This window comes from Heterodontus francisci, chromosome 22 (genome assembly GCF_036365525.1).
Source record: "Heterodontus francisci isolate sHetFra1 chromosome 22, sHetFra1.hap1, whole genome shotgun sequence".
Classification (NCBI taxonomy): domain Eukaryota; kingdom Metazoa; phylum Chordata; class Chondrichthyes; order Heterodontiformes; family Heterodontidae; genus Heterodontus; species Heterodontus francisci.
In genome coordinates, this window is record NC_090392.1 from 34529621 (window position 1) to 34549950 (window position 20330).

At 43.9% G+C, this 20330-nt stretch overlaps 6 non-coding genes across 6 annotated transcripts; all 6 read right to left on the reverse strand.

Annotated features, from left to right (window-relative positions):
• Positions 1-399: 399 nt before the first annotated feature.
• Positions 400-472, reverse strand: trnav-aac (transfer RNA valine (anticodon AAC)). Its single transcript has one exon. It is a non-coding gene; the product is annotated as a tRNA-Val (tRNA).
• Positions 473-3874: 3402 nt separating this feature from the next.
• Positions 3875-3947, reverse strand: trnav-cac (transfer RNA valine (anticodon CAC)). The gene has a single exon. It is a non-coding gene; the product is annotated as a tRNA-Val (tRNA).
• Positions 3948-7354: 3407 nt separating this feature from the next.
• trnav-aac (transfer RNA valine (anticodon AAC)) lies at positions 7355-7427 on the reverse strand. The gene has a single exon. It is a non-coding gene; the product is annotated as a tRNA-Val (tRNA).
• Positions 7428-10831: 3404 nt separating this feature from the next.
• On the reverse strand, positions 10832-10904 carry trnav-aac (transfer RNA valine (anticodon AAC)). Its single transcript has one exon. It is a non-coding gene; the product is annotated as a tRNA-Val (tRNA).
• Positions 10905-14308: 3404 nt separating this feature from the next.
• trnav-aac (transfer RNA valine (anticodon AAC)) lies at positions 14309-14381 on the reverse strand. Its single transcript has one exon. It is a non-coding gene; the product is annotated as a tRNA-Val (tRNA).
• Positions 14382-17785: 3404 nt separating this feature from the next.
• Positions 17786-17858, reverse strand: trnav-aac (transfer RNA valine (anticodon AAC)). The gene has a single exon. It is a non-coding gene; the product is annotated as a tRNA-Val (tRNA).
• Positions 17859-20330: the final 2472 nt, after the last annotated feature.

Genomic DNA, 20330 nt, shown 5'->3' on the forward strand with positions numbered 1-20330 from the left:
AGTAACCTGTTGATTGAGGCAGCAGACGCCACTTGCTGCTGACAGCGAGTAATTGGACAGTGCGGGTCAAAATATTGCAGCGTGCCCCTGTCTCAACGACTGTGGAGCTGGTGAAAGTGAATTGCTGATGTGCTTTTGCCTCGTCTGAAATGAGACTAAGATTCGCTGTTACTTAGCAAGCTCGTGTTGCAGGTTTCTATTCTCATCTGAGCCAAATAAAGTGTCACTGCTCGGTTTTGCGGAACTTTCTGCAGCATCAGGACTAGAAAGAGGAGCGAGTGCAAGGCATTGTGCACACAATGTGCAAGAGAAAGAGGGCTTTGAGAAATTGTGTTGTGTTCATGGGGAATGTCAATGATTGCATATTTCTTGCGAAGAAGTTTGGGTTCGTTTTGAAAATGTTTCTGCCTAGTTTCGAACTGGGGACCTTTTGCGCGTTAGGCAAACGTGATCACCACTACACTACAGAAACTCAACATGTTGCAGCGCTGAGGAAGCTGCAAGTATTGTTAAACTATACAGTCTTAATCGATTTGTGGTGCTTGTTTCATTGAAATGCAATTCCACTGTGACATTTCGCAAGGCTGCAGAGGTATTGACCCAGCCATGGACGATCAGCAGTGCACAACACATCGCCAGTCCATTCAGGCCATCGTACCATTGCCAGTTTTTTCAAAGACTTGCCACTTGGGCCCACTTCCTTAGCTCTGCTTTTCTTTGCCTCTACTTTCATGCAATTATCCAATTCCCTTTTTTTAAAACTCTCCCTTAAGAAACTAAGTTTGTAAGAGGTGCAGCAGCTGCTGCAGTGTTAATGCACAGTGTGCCATCATTGACAAAGATTCCCTTCCCCAACCACACCAAGACATCCACTTGGGATTCTTGCCAACTTCTGGATTTCATTTCTCATTATTTACTGATTGCACTGACACATATTTGTGTTTTTAAACTCTTTATTTTGATCAAATGAGTCCTTATTTTGCTCAGTTGCTACATTCAATGTGATTACCCTCGCAGTAGAATGCGTAACAGAGGCAGTTATATAATGGGGGCGAAGCTTCACTGCAGCTATATAATGTCCTGGTTGGACCCCACCTGGAGTCCTCTGCATCGTCTGGGCATGCCAATCTATATAGTATACAAATTGGCCTTGGTATACAGGGCAGTTCAGATCCAGCAGAATGTTTGCAGAGTTCAAATGGTTAGATTAGGAAGCCATGTCCCCTCTTCCACAGAGACAGCTGTTGGTTTCCACCTGGTGCCTCACTTGTTTCTGAATTTCAAGGTGTAGAATGAAATCAAGCAACGTAACCCAAGTTTGCAATGCATTCCACGCAATCATCAAACACATCATTCCTGTCTTCCTCACCTTAGCTGCACAGCCCTCGAAACGTTGCAATCCATGTAACACAGTATTTGTTCCAGGTTTATGCTTTCAGTAGGATTATAATAATATCTGTGCCCTCATCTTGAAATGAGATTCTCAGCAATATCCAACACAAATTGAATTGCATAGATGACAGGCAAATATAGGAAAACAGGTCAGTATGCAACACAATTCCATGGTGCCCATTTTCAGATGCACAATAGTCATCTTTTCCAGCAAATGAAAGAATTTTTCAGTGAATCATTTGCAAAGTCAGAGTTAATGGCATTTGTGCTTTTCTTTCTTCTTGTTTTGCAACATACTGGCGCCTAAATCCAATTCATGTATATTCATGTTTATTGGGGAGACCAAACGCAGACTGGGTGACCGCTTTGCGGAATACGTCGGCTCAGTCCGCAAGCAGGACCCTGAGCTTCCGGTTGCTTGCCATTTCAAGACTGCCCACTGCTCTCATGCTCACATCTCTATCCTGGGATTGCCTCAGTGTTCCAGTGAACATCAACACAAGCTCGAAAAACAGCATCCCGTTGACCGATTAGTTTAGTTTGGTGATACAGCAGTGAAACAGGCCCTTCGGCCCACCGAGTCTGTGCTGACCATCGACCACCCATTTATACTAATCCGACACGAATTCCATATTCCTACCACATCCCCACCTTCCCAATATTTCCCTACCACCTCCCTATACGAGGAGCAATTTATAATGGCCAATTAACCTATCAAGCAGCCAGTCTTTGGCATGTGGGAGGAAACCGGAGCACCCAGAGGAATCCCACGCAGACACAGGGAGAACTTGCAAACACCACGCAGGCAGTGCCCAGAATTGAAAGCGGGTCGCTGGAGCTGTGAGGCTGCGGTGTGAACCACTGCACACGAGAGCGTGCCGGGCTGAATATTGAGTTCAATAATTCCAGAGCATGACGGGGCCCCCATTTTACTTTCATTTTTTGTTATTTTTCATTTTTACATTTTTTACATTTTTTTGTATGTTTATTTTATTTCATCTTAGTTTGTTCAGTTTGCTTACCCACTGTTTTTTTTCCTGTTTGTACTTGCTGCTGTTCAATTTTCAGTCCATTAACAGTCCTCTCTGTACTAATGCTTTGTCTTTCAACACACCATTAACATATTGTTTGCCTTTGCTCCATGACCTTCTGGTCAGCTATTCTGTGGCCTTGTCCAATCTACACCTCCTTTGTTATCTCTTGCTCCACCCCCGCTTTACTTGCTTCTAACCTTTGACATTTCTAATATTTGCCAGTTCTGAAGAAGGGTCACTGAGCCGAAATGTTAACTCTGCTTCTGTCTCCACAGATGCTGCCAGTCGTGCTGAGTATTTCCAGAAGTTCTTGTTTTTATTTCAGATTTCCAGCATCCACAGTATTTTGCTTTTATTCATGTATATTCTTCCTCGGTTCAATATGAAGGAGCGCTTTGATATTGAGCGGAGCCGCAGTGCATCTCATTTTAACGCCACCTTGTTAGTGTTCCTGTTACTTGCCGAATGAAGAACAAAATAAAATAATAATTTGGCAGGTCTGCCTGTTTCCTTAGCTTCAGTTACAGAATCAGCCGTGTCCGTCTTTAAGGGAGGCAAAGTACTCCTAGCGGCTCTGCGTGACGCTGAATAGTTATGTTAATCTGCATCAATAAATCCAGGTATGTCTCTGTTACTGACTGAACAAAACGCTAATAAATCTGTGAGCGACTGTCATAACTTAAATAACTTTTTCCCCTCTGCGTGTCATGAACCTTCACCCCTTGTCATAATTGCGGCTGCATGTTAAGAGCTGGGTTATCAAGGTGCTTAAGACACCAAGAATCTGCTGCAGCAGTGGTTAAATTGAAAAGGATTTTTGCCCCTTTTACCCAAGAAGAAATGTTCAGGAGGAGCAATTTCCCCCAACTTGTTTCCACCGGAGATTCATCATTGCAACTCAAAGAAAGTTTCAGTCACTTGGGTGTTCTGTAAGAGCTGCTCGGAGGTTCAGTGACCCGGATATCATGTGCCTATGTTTTGCTGAGCCGGTGCTTGGTTGATGGGGAGATTTGGTCCGGGTTGTGCTATTTTACCTCCCCGAGATGGCCAGTAACCTGTTGATTGAGGCAGCAGACGCCACTTGCTGCTGACAGCGAGTAATTGGACAGTGCGGGTCAAAATATTGCAGCGTGCCCCTGTCTCAACGACTGTGGAGCTGGTGAAAGTGAATTGCTGATGTGCTTTTGCCTCGTCTGAAATGAGACTAAGATTCGCTGTTACTGAGCAAGCTCGTGTTGCAGGTTTCTATTCTCATCTGAGCCAAATAAAGTGTCACTGCTCGGTTTTGCGGAACTTTCTGCAGCATCAGGACTAGAAAGAGGAGCGAGTGCAAGGCATTGTGCACACAATGTGCAAGAGAAAGAGGGCTTTGAGAAATTGTGTTGTGTTCATGGGGAATGTCAATGATTGCATATTTCTTGCGAAGAAGTTGGGGTTGATTTCGAAAATGTTTCTGACCAGTCTTGAACTGATGACCTTTTGCGTGTGAGGCAAACGTGATCACCACTACATTACAGAAACGCAACACGATTGCAACCTTCAGGAAGCTGCAAGTATTGTTAAACAATACAGTCTTAATCGATTTGTGGTGCTTGTTTCATTGAAATGCAATTCCACTGTGACATTTCGCAAGGCTGCAGAGGTATTGACCCAGCCATGGACGATCAGCAGTGCACAACACATCGCCAGTCCATTCAGGCCATCGTACCATTGCCAGTTTTTTCAAAGACTTGCCACTTGGGCCCACTTCCTTAGCTCTGCTTTTCTTTGCCTCTCCTTTCATGCAATTATCCAATTCCCTTTTTTTAAAACTCTCCCTTAAGAAACTAAGTTTGTAAGAGGTGCAGCAGCTGCTGCAGTGTTAATGCACAGTGTGCCATCATTGACAAAGATTCCCTTCCCCAACCACACCAAGACATCCACTTGGGATTCTTGCCAACTTCTGGATTTCATTTCTCATTATTTACTGATTGCACTGACACATATTTGTGTTTTTAAACTCTTTATTTTGATCAAATGAGTCCTTATTTTGCTCAGTTGCTACATACAATGTGATTACCCTCGCAGTAGAATGCGTAACAGAGGCAGTTATATAATGGGGGCGAAGCTTCACTGCAGCTATACAATGTCCTGGTTGGACCCCACCTGGAGTCCTCTGCATAGTCTGGGCATGCCAATCTATATAGTATACAAATTGGCCTTGGTATACAGGGCAGTTCAGATCCAGCAGAATGTTTGCAGAGTTCAAATGGTTAGATTAGGAAGCCATGTCCCCTCTTCCACAGAGACAGCTGTTGGTTTCCACCTGGTGCCTCACTTGTTTCTGAATTTCAAGGTGTAGAATGAAATCAAGCAACGTAACCCAAGTTTGCAATGCATTCCACGCAATCATCAAACACATCATTCCTGTCTTCCTCACCTTAGCTGCACAGCCCTCGAAACGTTGCAATCCATGTAACACAGTATTTGTTCCAGGTTTATGCTTTCAGTAGGATTATAATAATATCTGTGCCCTCATCTTGAAATGAGATTCTCAGCAATATCCAACACAAATTGAATTGCATAGATGACAGGCAAATATAGGAAAACAGGTCAGTATGCAACACAATTCCATGGTGTCCATTTTCAGATGCACAATAGTCATCTTTTCCAGCAAATGAAAGAATTTTTCAGTGAATCATTTGCAAAGTCAGAGTTAATGGCATTTGTGCTTTTCTTTCTTCTTGTTTTGCAACATACTGGCGCCTAAATCCAATTCATGTATATTCATGTTTATTGGGGAGACCAAACGCAGACTGGGTGACCGCTTTGCGGAATACGTCGGCTCAGTCCGCAAGCAGGACCCTGAGCTTCCGGTTGCTTGCCATTTCAAGACTGCCCACTGCTCTCATGCTCACATCTCTATCCTGGGATTGCCTCAGTGTTCCAGTGAACATCAACACAAGCTCGAAAAACAGCATCCCGTTGACCGATTAGTTTAGTTTGGTGATACAGCAGTGAAACAGGCCCTTCGGCCCACCGAGTCTGTGCTGACCATCGACCACCCATTTATACTAATCCGACACGAATTCCATATTCCTACCACATCCCCACCTTCCCAATATTTCCCTACCACCTCCCTATACGAGGGGCAATTTATAATGGCCAATTAACCTATCAAGCAGCCAGTCTTTGGCATGTGGGAGGAAACCGGAGCACCCAGAGGAATCCCACGCAGACACAGGGAGAACTTGCAAACACCACGCAGGCAGTGCCCAGAATTGAAAGCGGGTCGCTGGAGCTGTGAGGCTGCGGTGTGAACCACTGCACACGAGAGCGTGCCGGGCTGAATATTGAGTTCAATAATTCCAGAGCATGACGGGGCCCCCATTTTACTTTCATTTTTTGTTATTTTTCATTTTTACATTTTTTACATTTTTTTGTATATTTATTTTATTTCATCTTAGTTTGTTCAGTTTGCTTACCCACTGTTTTTTTTCCTGTTTGTACTTGCTCCTGTTCAATTTTCAGTCCATTAACAGTCCTCTCTGTACTAATGCTTTGTCTTTCAACACACCATTAACATATTGTTTGCCTTTGCTCCATGACCTTCTGGTCAGCTATTCTGTGGCCTTGTCCAATCTACACCTTCTCCTTTGTTATCTCTTGCTCCACCCCCGCTTTACTTGCTTCTAACCTTTGACATTTCTAATATTTGCCAGTTCTGAAGAAGGGTCACTGAGCCGAAATGTTAACTCTGCTTCGGTCTCCACAGATGCTGCCAGTCGTGCTGAGTATTTCCAGAATTTCTTGTTTTTATTTCAGATTTCCAGCATCCACAGTATTTTGCTTTAATTCATGTATATTCTTCCTCGGTTCAATATGAAGGAGCGCTTTGATATTGAGCGGAGCCGCAGTGCATCTCATTTTCAACGCCACCTTGTTAGTGTTCCTGTTACTTGCCGAATGAAGAACAAAATAAAATAATAATTTGGCAGGTCTGCCTGTTTCCTTAGCTTCAGTTACAGAATCAGCCGTGTCCGTCTTTAAGGGAGGCAAAGTACTCCTAGCGGCTCTGCGTGACGCTGAATAGTTATGTTAATCTGCATCAATAAATCCAGGTATGTCTCTGTTACTGACTGAACAAAACGCTAATAAATCTGTGAGCGACTGTCATAACTTAAATAACTTTTTCCCCTCTGCGTGTCATGAACCTTCACCCCTTGTCATAATTGCGGCTGCATGTTAAGAGCTGGGTTATCAAGGTGCTTAAGACACCAAGAATCTGCTGCAGCAGTGGTTAAATTGAAAAGGATTTTTGCCCCTTTTACCCAAGAAGAAATGTTCAGGAGGAGCAATTTCCCCCAACTTGTTTCCACCGGAGATTCATCATTGCAACTCAAAGAAAGTTTCAGTCACTTGGGTGTTCTGTAAGAGCTGCTCGGAGGTTCAGTGACCCGGATATCATGTGCCTATGTTTTGCTGAGCCGGTGCTTGGTTGATGAGGAGATTTGGTCCGGGTTGTGCTATTTTACCTCCCCGAGATGGCCAGTAACCTGTTGATTGAGGCAGCAGACGCCACTTGCTGCTGACAGCGAGTAATTGGACAGTGCGGGTCAAAATATTGCAGCGTGCCCCTGTCTCAACGACTGTGGAGCTGGTGAAAGTGAATTGCTGATGTGCTTTTGCCTCGTCTGAAATGAGACTAAGATTCGCTGTTACTTAGCAAGCTCGTGTTGCAGGTTTCTATTCTCATCTGAGCCAAATAAAGTGTCACTGCTCGGTTTTGCGGAACTTTCTGCAGCATCAGGACTAGAAAGAGGAGCGAGTGCAAGGCATTGTGCACACAATGTGCAAGAGAAAGAGGGCTTTGAGAAATTGTGTTGTGTTCATGGGGAATGTCAATGATTGCATATTTCTTGCGAAGAAGTTTGGGTTCGTTTTGAAAATGTTTCTGCCCAGTTTCGAACTGGGGACCTTTTGCGTGTTAGGCAAACGTGATCACCACTACACTACAGAAACTCAACACGTCACAGTGCTGAAGTAGCTGCAAGTATTGTTAAACTATACAGTCTTAATCGATTTGTGGTGCTTGTTTCATTGAAATGCAATTCCACTGTGACATTTCGCAAGGCTGCAGAGGTATTGACCCAGCCATGGACGATCAGCAGTGCACAACACATCGCCAGTCCATTCAGGCCATCGTACCATTGCCAGTTTTTTCAAAGACTTGCCACTTGGGCCCACTTCCTTAGCTCTGCTTTTCTTTGCCTCTCCTTTCATGCAATTATCCAATTCCCTTTTTTTAAAACTCTCCCTTAAGAAACTAAGTTTGTAAGAGGTGCAGCAGCTGCTGCAGTGTTAATGCACAGTGTGCCATCATTGACAAAGATTCCCTTCCCCAACCACACCAAGACATCCACTTGGGATTCTTGCCAACTTCTGGATTTCATTTCTCATTATTTACTGATTGCACTGACACATATTTGTGTTTTTAAACTCTTTATTTTGATCAAATGATCCTTATTTTGCTGAGTTGCTACATACAATGTGATTACCCTCGCAGTAGAATGCGTAACAGAGGCAGTTATATAATGGGGGCGAAGCTTCACTGCAGCTATATAATGTTCTGATTGGACCCCACCTGGAGTCCTCTGCATAGTCTGGGCATGCCAATCTATATAGTATACAAATTGGCCTTGGTATACAGGGCAGTTCAGATCCAGCAGAATGTTTGCAGAGTTCAAATGGTTAGATTAGGAAGCCATGTCCCCTCTTCCACAGAGACAGCTGTTGGTTTCCACCTGGTGCCTCACTTGTTTCTGAATTTCAAGGTGTAGAATGAAATCAAGCAACGTAACCCAAGTTTGCAATGCATTCCACGCAATCATCAAACACATCATTCCTGTCTTCCTCACCTTAGCTGCACAGCCCTCGAAACGTTGCAATCCATGTAACACAGTATTTGTTCCAGGTTTAGGCTTTCAGTAGGATTATAATAATATCTGTGCCCTCATCTTGAAATGAGATTCTCAGCAATATCCAACACAAATTGAATTGCATAGATGACAGGCAAATATAGGAAAACAGGTCAGTATGCAACACAATTCCATGGTGCCCATTTTCAGATGCACAATAGTCATCTTTTCCAGCAAATGAAAGAATTTTTCAGTGAATCATTTGCAAAGTCAGAGTTAATGGCATTTGTGCTTTTCTTTCTTCTTGTTTTGCAACATACTGGCGCCTAAATCCAATTCATGTATATTCATGTTTATTGGGGAGACCAAACGCAGACTGGGTGACCGCTTTGCGGAATACGTCGGCTCAGTCCGCAAGCAGGACCCTGAGCTTCCGGTTGCTTGCCATTTCAAGACTGCCCACTGCTCTCATGCTCACATCTCTATCCTGGGATTGCCTCAGTGTTCCAGTGAACATCAACACAAGCTCGAAAAACAGCATCCCGTTGACCGATTAGTTTAGTTTGGTGATACAGCAGTGAAACAGGCCCTTCGGCCCACCGAGTCTGTGCTGACCATCGACCACCCATTTATACTAATCCGACACGAATTCCATATTCCTACCACATCCCCACCTTCCCTATATTTCCCCACCACCTCCCTATACGAGGGGCAATTTATAATGGCCAATTAACCTATCAAGCAGCCAGTCTTTGGCATGTGGGAGGAAACCGGAGCACCCAGAGGAATCCCACGCAGACACAGGGAGAACTTGCAAACACCACGCAGGCAGTGCCCAGAATTGAAAGCGGGTCGCTGGAGCTGTGAGGCTGCGGTGTGAACCACTGCACACGAGAGCGTGCCGGACTGAATATTGAGTTCAATAATTCCAGAGCATGACGGGGCCCCCATTTTACTTTCATTTTTTGTTATTTTTCATTTTTACATTTTTTACATTTTTTTGTATGTTTATTTTATTTCATCTTAGTTTGTTCAGTTTGCTTACCCACTGTTTTTTTTCCTGTTTGTACTTGCTGCTGTTCAATTTTCAGTCCATTAACAGTCCTCTCTGTACTAATGCTTTGTCTTTCAACACACCATTAACATATTGTTTGCCTTTGCTCCATGACCTTCTGGTCAGCTATTCTGTGGCCTTGTCCAATCTACACCTTCTCCTTTGTTATCTCTTGCTCCACCCCCGCTTTACTTGCTTCTAACCTTTGACATTTCTAATATTTGCCAGTTCTGAAGAAGGGTCACTGAGCCGAAATGTTAACTCTGCTTCTGTCTCCACAGATGCTGCCAGTCGTGCTGAATATTTCCAGAATTTCTTGTTTTTATTTCAGATTTCCAGCATCCACAGTATTTTGCTTTTATTCATGTATATTCTTCCTCGGTTCAATATGAAGGAGCGCTTTGATATTGAGCGGAGCCGCAGTGCATCTCATTTTAACGCCACCTTGTTAGTGTTCCTGTTACTTGCCGAATGAAGAACAAAATAAAATAATAATTTGGCAGGTCTGCCTGTTTCCTTAGCTTCAGTTACAGAATCAGCCGTGTCCGTCTTTAAGGGAGGCAAAGTACTCCTAGCGGCTCTGCGTGACGCTGAATAGTTATGTTAATCTGCATCAATAAATCCAGGTATGTCTCTGTTACTGACTGAACAAAACGCTAATAAATCTGTGAGCGACTGTCATAACTTAAATAACTTTTTCCCCTCTGCGTGTCATGAACCTTCACCCCTTGTCATAATTGCGGCTGCATGTTAAGAGCTGGGTTATCAAGGTGCTTAAGACACCAAGAATCTGCTGCAGCAGTGGTTAAATTGAAAAGGATTTTTGCCCCTTTTACCCAAGAGGAAATGTTCAGGAGGAGCAATTTCCCCCAACTTGTTTCCACCGGAGATTCATCATTGCAACTCAAAGAAAGTTTCAGTCACTTGGGTGTTCTGTAAGAGCTGCTCGGAGGTTCAGTGACCCGGATATCATGTGCCTACGTTTTGCTGAGCCGGTGGTTGGTTGATGGGGAGATTTGGCCCGGGTTGTGCTATTTTACCTCCCCGAGATGGCCAGTAACCTGTTGATTGAGGCAGCAGACGCCACTTGCTGCTGACAGCGAGTAATTGGACAGTGCGGGTCAAAATATTGCAGCGTGCCCCTGTCTCAACGACTGTGGAGCTGGTGAAAGTGAATTGCTGATGTGCTTTTGCCTCGTCTGAAATGAGACTAAGATTCGCTGTTACTTAGCAAGCTCGTGTTGCAGGTTTCTATTCTCATCTGAGCCAAATAAAGTGTCACTGCTCGGTTTTGCGGAACTTTCTGCAGCATCAGGACTAGAAAGAGGAGCGAGTGCAAGGCATTGTGCACACAATGTGCAAGAGAAAGAGGGCTTTGAGAAATTGTGTTGTGTTCATGGGGAATGTCAATGATTGCATATTTCTTGCGAAGAAGTTTGGGTTCGTTTTGAAAATGTTTCTGCCCAGTTTCGAACTGGGGACCTTTTGCGTGTTAGGCAAACGTGATCACCACTACACTACAGAAACTCAACACGTTACAGCGCTGAGGAAGCTGCAAGTATTGTTAAACTATACAGTCTTAATCGATTTGTGGTGCTTGTTTCATTGAAATGCAATTCCACTGTGACATTTCGCAAGGCTGCAGAGGTATTGACCCAGCCATGGACGATCAGCAGTGCACAACACATCGCCAGTCCATTCAGGCCATCGTACCATTGCCAGTTTTTTCAAAGACTTGCCACTTGGGCCCACTTCCTTAGCTCTGCTTTTCTTTGCCTCTCCTTTCATGCAATTATCCAATTCCCTTTTTTTAAAACTCTCCCTTAAGAAACTAAGTTTGTAAGAGGTGCAGCAGCTGCTGCAGTGTTAATGCACAGTGTGCCATCATTGACAAAGATTCCCTTCCCCAACCACACCAAGACATCCACTTGGGATTCTTGCCAACTTCTGGATTTCATTTCTCATTATTTACTGATTGCACTGACACATATTTGTGTTTTTAAACTCTTTATTTTGATCAAATGAGTCCTTATTTTGCTGAGTTGCTACATACAATGTGATTACCCTCGCAGTAGAATGCGTAACAGAGGCAGTTATATAATGGGGGCGAAGCTTCACTGCAGCTATATAATGTCCTGGTTGGACCCCACCTGGAGTCCTCTGCATAGTCTGGGCATGCCAATCTATATAGTATACAAATTGGCCTTGGTATACAGGGCAGTTCAGATCCAGCAGAATGTTTGCAGAGTTCAAATGGTTAGATTAGGAAGCCATGTCCCCTCTTCCACAGAGACAGCTGTTGGTTTCCACCTGGTGCCTCACTTGTTTCTGAATTTCAAGGTGTAGAATGAAATCAAGCAACGTAACCCAAGTTTGCAATGCATTCCACGCAATCATCAAACACATCATTCCTGTCTTCCTCACCTTAGCTGCACAGCCCTCGAAACGTTGCAATCCATGTAACACAGTATTTGTTCCAGGTTTAGGCTTTCAGTAGGATTATAATAATATCTGTGCCCTCATCTTGAAATGAGATTCTCAGCAATATCCAACACAAATTGAATTGCATAGATGACAGGCAAATATAGGAAAACAGGTCAGTATGCAACACAATTCCATGGTGCCCATTTTCAGATGCACAATAGTCATCTTTTCCAGCAAATGAAAGAATTTTTCAGTGAATCATTTGCAAAGTCAGAGTTAATGGCATTTGTGCTTTTCTTTCTTCTTGTTTTGCAACATACTGGCGCCTAAATCCAATTCATGTATATTCATGTTTATTGGGGAGACCAAACGCAGACTGGGTGACCGCTTTGCGGAATACGTCGGCTCAGTCCGCAAGCAGGACCCTGAGCTTCCGGTTGCTTGCCATTTCAAGACTGCCCACTGCTCTCATGCTCACATCTCTATCCTGGGATTGCCTCAGTGTTCCAGTGAACATCAACACAAGCTCGAAAAACAGCATCCCGTTGACCGATAGTTTAGTTTGGTGATACAGCAGTGAAACAGGCCCTTCGGCCCACCGAGTCTGTGCTGACCATCGACCACCCATTTATACTAATCCGACACGAATTCCATATTCCTACCACATCCCCACCTTCCCTATATTTCCCTGCCACCTCCCTATACGAGGGGCAATTTATAATGGCCAATTAACCTATCAAGCAGCCAGTCTTTGGCATGTGGGAGGAAACCGGAGCACCCAGAGGAATCCCACGCAGACACAGGGAGAACTTGCAAACACCACGCAGGCAGTGCCCAGAACTGAAAGCGGGTCGCTGGAGCTGTGAGGCTGCGGTGTGAACCACTGCACACGAGAGCGTGCCGGACTGAATATTGAGTTCAATAATTCCAGAGCATGACGGGGCCCCCATTTTACTTTCATTTTTTGTTATTTTTCATTTTTACATTTTTTACATTTTTTTGTATGTTTATTTTATTTCATCTTAGTTTGTTCAGTTTGCTTACCCACTGTTTTTTTTCCTGTTTGTACTTGCTGCTGTTCAATTTTCAGTCCATTAACAGTCCTCTCTGTACTAATGCGTTGTCTTTCAACACACCATTAACATATTGTTTGCCTTTGCTCCATGACCTTCTGGTCAGCTATTCTGTGGCCTTGTCCAATCTACACCTTCTCCTTTGTTATCTCTTGCTCCACCCCCGCTTTACTTGCTTCTAACCTTTGACATTTCTAATATTTGCCAGTTCTGAAGAAGGGTCACTGAGCCGAAATGTTAACTCTGCTTCTGTCTCCACAGATGCTGCCAGTCGTGCTGAGTATTTCCAGAATTTCTTGTTTTTATTTCAGATTTCCAGCATCCACAGTATTTTGCTTTTATTCATGTATATTCTTCCTCGGTTCAATATGAAGGAGCGCTTTGATATTGAGCGGAGCCGCAGTGCATCTCATTTTAACGCCACCTTGTTAGTGTTCCTGTTACTTGCCGAATGAAGAACAAAATAAAATAATAATTTGGCAGGTCTGCCTGTTTCCTTAGCTTCAGTTACAGAATCAGCCGTGTCCGTCTTTAAGGGAGGCAAAGTACTCCTAGCGGCTCTGCGTGACGCTGAATAGTTATGTTAATCTGCATCAATAAATCCAGGTATGTCTCTGTTACTGACTGAACAAAACGCTAATAAATCTGTGAGCGACTGTCATAACTTAAATAACTTTTTCCCCTCTGCGTGTCATGAACCTTCACCCCTTGTCATAATTGCGGCTGCATGTTAAGAGCTGGGTTATCAAGGTGCTTAAGACACCAAGAATCTGCTGCAGCAGTGGTTAAATTGAAAAGGATTTTTGCCCCTTTTACCCAAGAAGAAATGTTCAGGAGGAGCAATTTCCCCCAACTTGTTTCCACCGGAGATTCATCATTGCAACTCAAAGAAAGTTTCAGTCACTTGGGTGTTCTGTAAGAGCTGCTCGGAGGTTCAGTGACCCGGATATCATGTGCCTACGTTTTGCTGAGCCGGTGGTTGGTTGATGGGGAGATTTGGCCCGGGTTGTGCTATTTTACCTCCCCGAGATGGCCAGTAACCTGTTGATTGAGGCAGCAGACGCCACTTGCTGCTGACAGCGAGTAATTGGACAGTGCGGGTCAAAATATTGCAGCGTGCCCCTGTCTCAACGACTGTGGAGCTGGTGAAAGTGAATTGCTGATGTGCTTTTGCCTCGTCTGAAATGAGACTAAGATTCGCTGTTACTTAGCAAGCTCGTGTTGCAGGTTTCTATTCTCATCTGAGCCAAATAAAGTGTCACTGCTCGGTTTTGCGGAACTTTCTGCAGCATCAGGACTAGAAAGAGGAGCGAGTGCAAGGCATTGTGCACACAATGTGCAAGAGAAAGAGGGCTTTGAGAAATTGTGTTGTGTTCATGGGGAATGTCAATGATTGCATATTTCTTGCGAAGAAGTTTGGGTTCGTTTTGAAAATGTTTCTGCCCAGTTTCGAACTGGGGACCTTTTGCGTGTTAGGCAAACGTGATCACCACTACACTACAGAAACTCAACACGTTACAGCGCTGAGGAAGCTGCAAGTATTGTTAAACTATACAGTCTTAATCGATTTGTGGTGCTTGTTTCATTGAAATGCAATTCCACTGTGACATTTCGCAAGGCTGCAGAGGTATTGACCCAGCCATGGACGATCAGCAGTGCACAACACATCGCCAGTCCATTCAGGCCATCGTACCATTGCCAGTTTTTTCAAAGACTTGCCACTTGGGCCCACTTCCTTAGCTCTGCTTTTCTTTGCCTCTCCTTTCATGCAATTATCCAATTCCCTTTTTTTAAAACTCTCCCTTAAGAAACTAAGTTTGTAAGAGGTGCAGCAGCTGCTGCAGTGTTAATGCACAGTGTGCCATCATTGACAAAGATTCCCTTCCCCAACCACACCAAGACATCCACTTGGGATTCTTGCCAACTTCTGGATTTCATTTCTCATTATTTACTGATTGCACTGACACATATTTGTGTTTTTAAACTCTTTATTTTGATCAAATGAGTCCTTATTTTGCTGAGTTGCTACATACAATGTGATTACCCTCGCAGTAGAATGCGTAACAGAGGCAGTTATATAATGGGGGCGAAGCTTCACTGCAGCTATATAATGTCCTGGTTGGACCCCACCTGGAGTCCTCTGCATAGTCTGGGCATGCCAATCTATATAGTATACAAATTGGCCTTGGTATACAGGGCAGTTCAGATCCAGCAGAATGTTTGCAGAGTTCAAATGGTTAGATTAGGAAGCCATGTCCCCTCTTCCACAGAGACAGCTGTTGGTTTCCACCTGGTGCCTCACTTGTTTCTGAATTTCAAGGTGTAGAATGAAATCAAGCAACGTAACCCAAGTTTGCAATGCATTCCACGCAATCATCAAACACATCATTCCTGTCTTCCTCACCTTAGCTGCACAGCCCTCGAAACGTTGCAATCCATGTAACACAGTATTTGTTCCAGGTTTATGCTTTCAGTAGGATTATAATAATATCTGTGCCCTCATCTTGAAATGAGATTCTCAGCAATATCCAACACAAATTGAATTGCATAGATGACAGGCAAATATAGGAAAACAGGTCAGTATGCAACACAATTCCATGGTGCCCATTTTCAGATGCACAATAGTCATCTTTTCCAGCAAATGAAAGAATTTTTCAGTGAATCATTTGCAAAGTCAGAGTTAATGGCATTTGTGCTTTTCTTTCTTCTTGTTTTGCAACATACTGGCGCCTAAATCCAATTCATGTATATTCATGTTTATTGGGGAGACCAAACGCAGACTGGGTGACCGCTTTGCGGAATACGTCGGCTCAGTCCGCAAGCAGGACCCTGAGCTTCCGGTTGCTTGCCATTTCAAGACTGCCCACTGCTCTCATGCTCACATCTCTATCCTGGGATTGCCTCAGTGTTCCAGTGAACATCAACACAAGCTCGAAAAACAGCATCCCGTTGACCGATAGTTTAGTTTGGTGATACAGCAGTGAAACAGGCCCTTCGGCCCACCGAGTCTGTGCTGACCATCGACCACCCATTTATACTAATCCGACACGAATTCCATATTCCTACCACATCCCCACCTTCCCTATATTTCCCTGCCACCTCCCTATACGAGGGGCAATTTATAATGGCCAATTAACCTATCAAGCAGCCAGTCTTTGGCATGTGGGAGGAAACCGGAGCACCCAGAGGAATCCCACGCAGACACAGGGAGAACTTGCAAACACCACGCAGGCAGTGCCCAGAATTGAAAGCGGGTCGCTGGAGCTGTGAGGCTGCGGTGTGAACCACTGCACACGAGAGCGTGCCGGACTGAATATTGAGTTCAATAATTCCAGAGCATGACGGGGCCCCCATTTTACTTTCATTTTTTGTTATTTTTCATTTTTACATTTTTTACATTTTTTTGTATGTTTATTTTATTTCATCTTAGTTTGTTCAGTTTGCTTACCCACTGTTTTTTTTCCTGTTTGTACTTGCTGCTGTTCAATTTTCAGTCCATTAACAGTCCTCTCTGTACTAATGCTTTGTCTTTCAACACACCATTAACATATTGTTTGCCTTTGCTCCATGACCTTCTGGTCAGCTATTCTGTGGCCTTGTCCAATCTACACCTTCTCCTTTGTTATCTCTTGCTCCACCCCCGCTTTACTTGCTTCTAACCTTTGACATTTCTAATATTTGCCAGTTCTGAAGAAGGGTCACTGAGCCGAAATGTTAACTCTGCTTCTGTCTCCACAGATGCTGCCAGTCGTGCTGAGTATTTCCAGAATTTCTTGTTTTTATTTCAGATTTCCAGCATCCACAGTATTTTGCTTTTATTCATGTATATTCTTCCTCGGTTCAATATGAAGGAGCGCTTTGATATTGAGCGGAGCCGCAGTGCATCTCATTTTAACGCCACCTTGTTAGTGTTCCTGTTACTTGCCGAATGAAGAACAAAATAAAATAATAATTTGGCAGGTCTGCCTGTTTCCTTAGCTTCAGTTACAGAATCAGCCGTGTCCGTCTTTAAGGGAGGCAAAGTACTCCTAGCGGCTCTGCGTGACGCTGAATAGTTATGTTAATCTGCATCAATAAATCCAGGTATGTCTCTGTTACTGACTGAACAAAACGCTAATAAATCTGTGAGCGACTGTCATAACTTAAATAACTTTTTCCCCTCTGCGTGTCATGAACCTTCACCCCTTGTCATAATTGCGGCTGCATGTTAAGAGCTGGGTTATCAAGGTGCTTAAGACACCAAGAATCTGCTGCAGCAGTGGTTAAATTGAAAAGGATTTTTGCCCCTTTTACCCAAGAGGAAATGTTCAGGAGGAGCAATTTCCCCCAACTTGTTTCCACCGGAGATTCATCATTGCAACTCAAAGAAAGTTTCAGTCACTTGGGTGTTCTGTAAGAGCTGCTCGGAGGTTCAGTGACCCGGATATCATGTGCCTACGTTTTGCTGAGCCGGTGGTTGGTTGATGGGGAGATTTGGCCCGGGTTGTGCTATTTTACCTCCCCGAGATGGCCAGTAACCTGTTGATTGAGGCAGCAGACGCCACTTGCTGCTGACAGCGAGTAATTGGACAGTGCGGGTCAAAATATTGCAGCGTGCCCCTGTCTCAACGACTGTGGAGCTGGTGAAAGTGAATTGCTGATGTGCTTTTGCCTCGTCTGAAATGAGACTAAGATTCGCTGTTACTTAGCAAGCTCGTGTTGCAGGTTTCTATTCTCATCTGAGCCAAATAAAGTGTCACTGCTCGGTTTTGCGGAACTTTCTGCAGCATCAGGACTAGAAAGAGGAGCGAGTGCAAGGCATTGTGCACACAATGTGCAAGAGAAAGAGGGCTTTGAGAAATTGTGTTGTGTTCATGGGGAATGTCAATGATTGCATATTTCTTGCGAAGAAGTTTGGGTTCGTTTTGAAAATGTTTCTGCCCAGTTTCGAACTGGGGACCTTTTGCGTGTTAGGCAAACGTGATCACCACTACACTACAGAAACTCAACACGTTACAGTGCTGAGGAAGCTGCAAGTATTGTTAAACTATACAGTCTTAATCGATTTGTGGTGCTTGTTTCATTGAAATGCAATTCCACTGTGACATTTCGCAAGGCTGCAGAGGTATTGACCCAGCCATGGACGATCAGCAGTGCACAACACATCGCCAGTCCATTCAGGCCATCGTACCATTGCCAGTTTTTTCAAAGACTTGCCACTTGGGCCCACTTCCTTAGCTCTGCTTTTCTTTGCCTCTCCTTTCATGCAATTATCCAATTCCCTTTTTTTAAAACTCTCCCTTAAGAAACTAAGTTTGTAAGAGGTGCAGCAGCTGCTGCAGTGTTAATGCACAGTGTGCCATCATTGACAAAGATTCCCTTCCCCAACCACACCAAGACATCCACTTGGGATTCTTGCCAACTTCTGGATTTCATTTCTCATTATTTACTGATTGCACTGACACATATTTGTGTTTTTAAACTCTTTATTTTGATCAAATGAGTCCTTATTTTGCTGAGTTGCTACATACAATGTGATTACCCTCGCAGTAGAATGCGTAACAGAGGCAGTTATATAATGGGGGCGAAGCTTCACTGCAGCTATATAATGTCCTGGTTGGACCCCACCTGGAGTCCTCTGCATAGTCTGGGCATGCCAATCTATATAGTATACAAATTGGCCTTGGTATACAGGGCAGTTCAGATCCAGCAGAATGTTTGCAGAGTTCAAATGGTTAGATTAGGAAGCCATGTCCCCTCTTCCACAGAGACAGCTGTTGGTTTCCACCTGGTGCCTCACTTGTTTCTGAATTTCAAGGTGTAGAATGAAATCAAGCAACGTAACCCAAGTTTGCAATGCATTCCACGCAATCATCAAACACATCATTCCTGTCTTCCTCACCTTAGCTGCACAGCCCTCGAAACGTTGCAATCCATGTAACACAGTATTTGTTCCAGGTTTATGCTTTCAGTAGGATTATAATAATATCTGTGCCCTCATCTTGAAATGAGATTCTCAGCAATATCCAACACAAATTGAATTGCATAGATGACAGGCAAATATAGGAAAACAGGTCAGTATGCAACACAATTCCATGGTGCCCATTTTCAGATGCACAATAGTCATCTTTTCCAGCAAATGAAAGAATTTTTCAGTGAATCATTTGCAAAGTCAGAGTTAATGGCATTTGTGCTTTTCTTTCTTCTTGTTTTGCAACATACTGGCGCCTAAATCCAATTCATGTATATTCATGTTTATTGGGGAGACCAAACGCAGACTGGGTGACCGCTTTGCGGAATACGTCGGCTCAGTCCGCAAGCAGGACCCTGAGCTTCCGGTTGCTTGCCATTTCAAGACTGCCCACTGCTCTCATGCTCACATCTCTATCCTGGGATTGCCTCAGTGTTCCAGTGAACATCAACACAAGCTCGAAAAACAGCATCCCGTTGACCGATAGTTTAGTTTGGTGATACAGCAGTGAAACAGGCCCTTCGGCCCACCGAGTCTGTGCTGACCATCGACCACCCATTTATACTAATCCGACACGAATTCCATATTCCTACCACATCCCCACCTTCCCTATATTTCCCTGCCACCTCCCTATACGAGGGGCAATTTATAATGGCCAATTAACCTATCAAGCAGCCAGTCTTTGGCATGTGGGAGGAAACCGGAGCACCCAGAGGAATCCCACGCAGACACAGGGAGAACTTGCAAACACCACGCAGGCAGTGCCCAGAATTGAAAGCGGGTCGCTGGAGCTGTGAGGCTGCGGTGTGAACCACTGCACACGAGAGCGTGCCGGACTGAATATTGAGTTCAATAATTCCAGAGCATGACGGGGCCCCCATTTTACTTTCATTTTTTGTTATTTTTCATTTTTACATTTTTTACATTTTTTTGTATGTTTATTTTATTTCATCTTAGTTTGTTCAGTTTGCTTACCCACTGTTTTTTTTCCTGTTTGTACTTGCTGCTGTTCAATTTTCAGTCCATTAACAGTCCTCTCTGTACTAATGCTTTGTCTTTCAACACACCATTAACATATTGTTTGCCTTTGCTCCATGACCTTCTGGTCAGCTATTCTGTGGCCTTGTCCAATCTACACCTTCTCCTTTGTTATCTCTTGCTCCACCCCCGCTTTACTTGCTTCTAACCTTTGACATTTCTAATATTTGCCAGTTCTGAAGAAGGGTCACTGAGCCGAAATGTTAACTCTGCTTCTGTCTCCACAGATGCTGCCAGTCGTGCTGAGTATTTCCAGAATTTCTTGTTTTTATTTCAGATTTCCAGCATCCACAGTATTTTGCTTTTATTCATGTATATTCTTCCTCGGTTCAATATGAAGGAGCGCTTTGATATTGAGCGGAGCCGCAGTGCATCTCATTTTCAACGCCACCTTGTTAGTGTTCCTGTTACTTGCCGAATGAAGAACAAAATAAAATAATAATTTGGCAGGTCTGCCTGTTTCCTTAG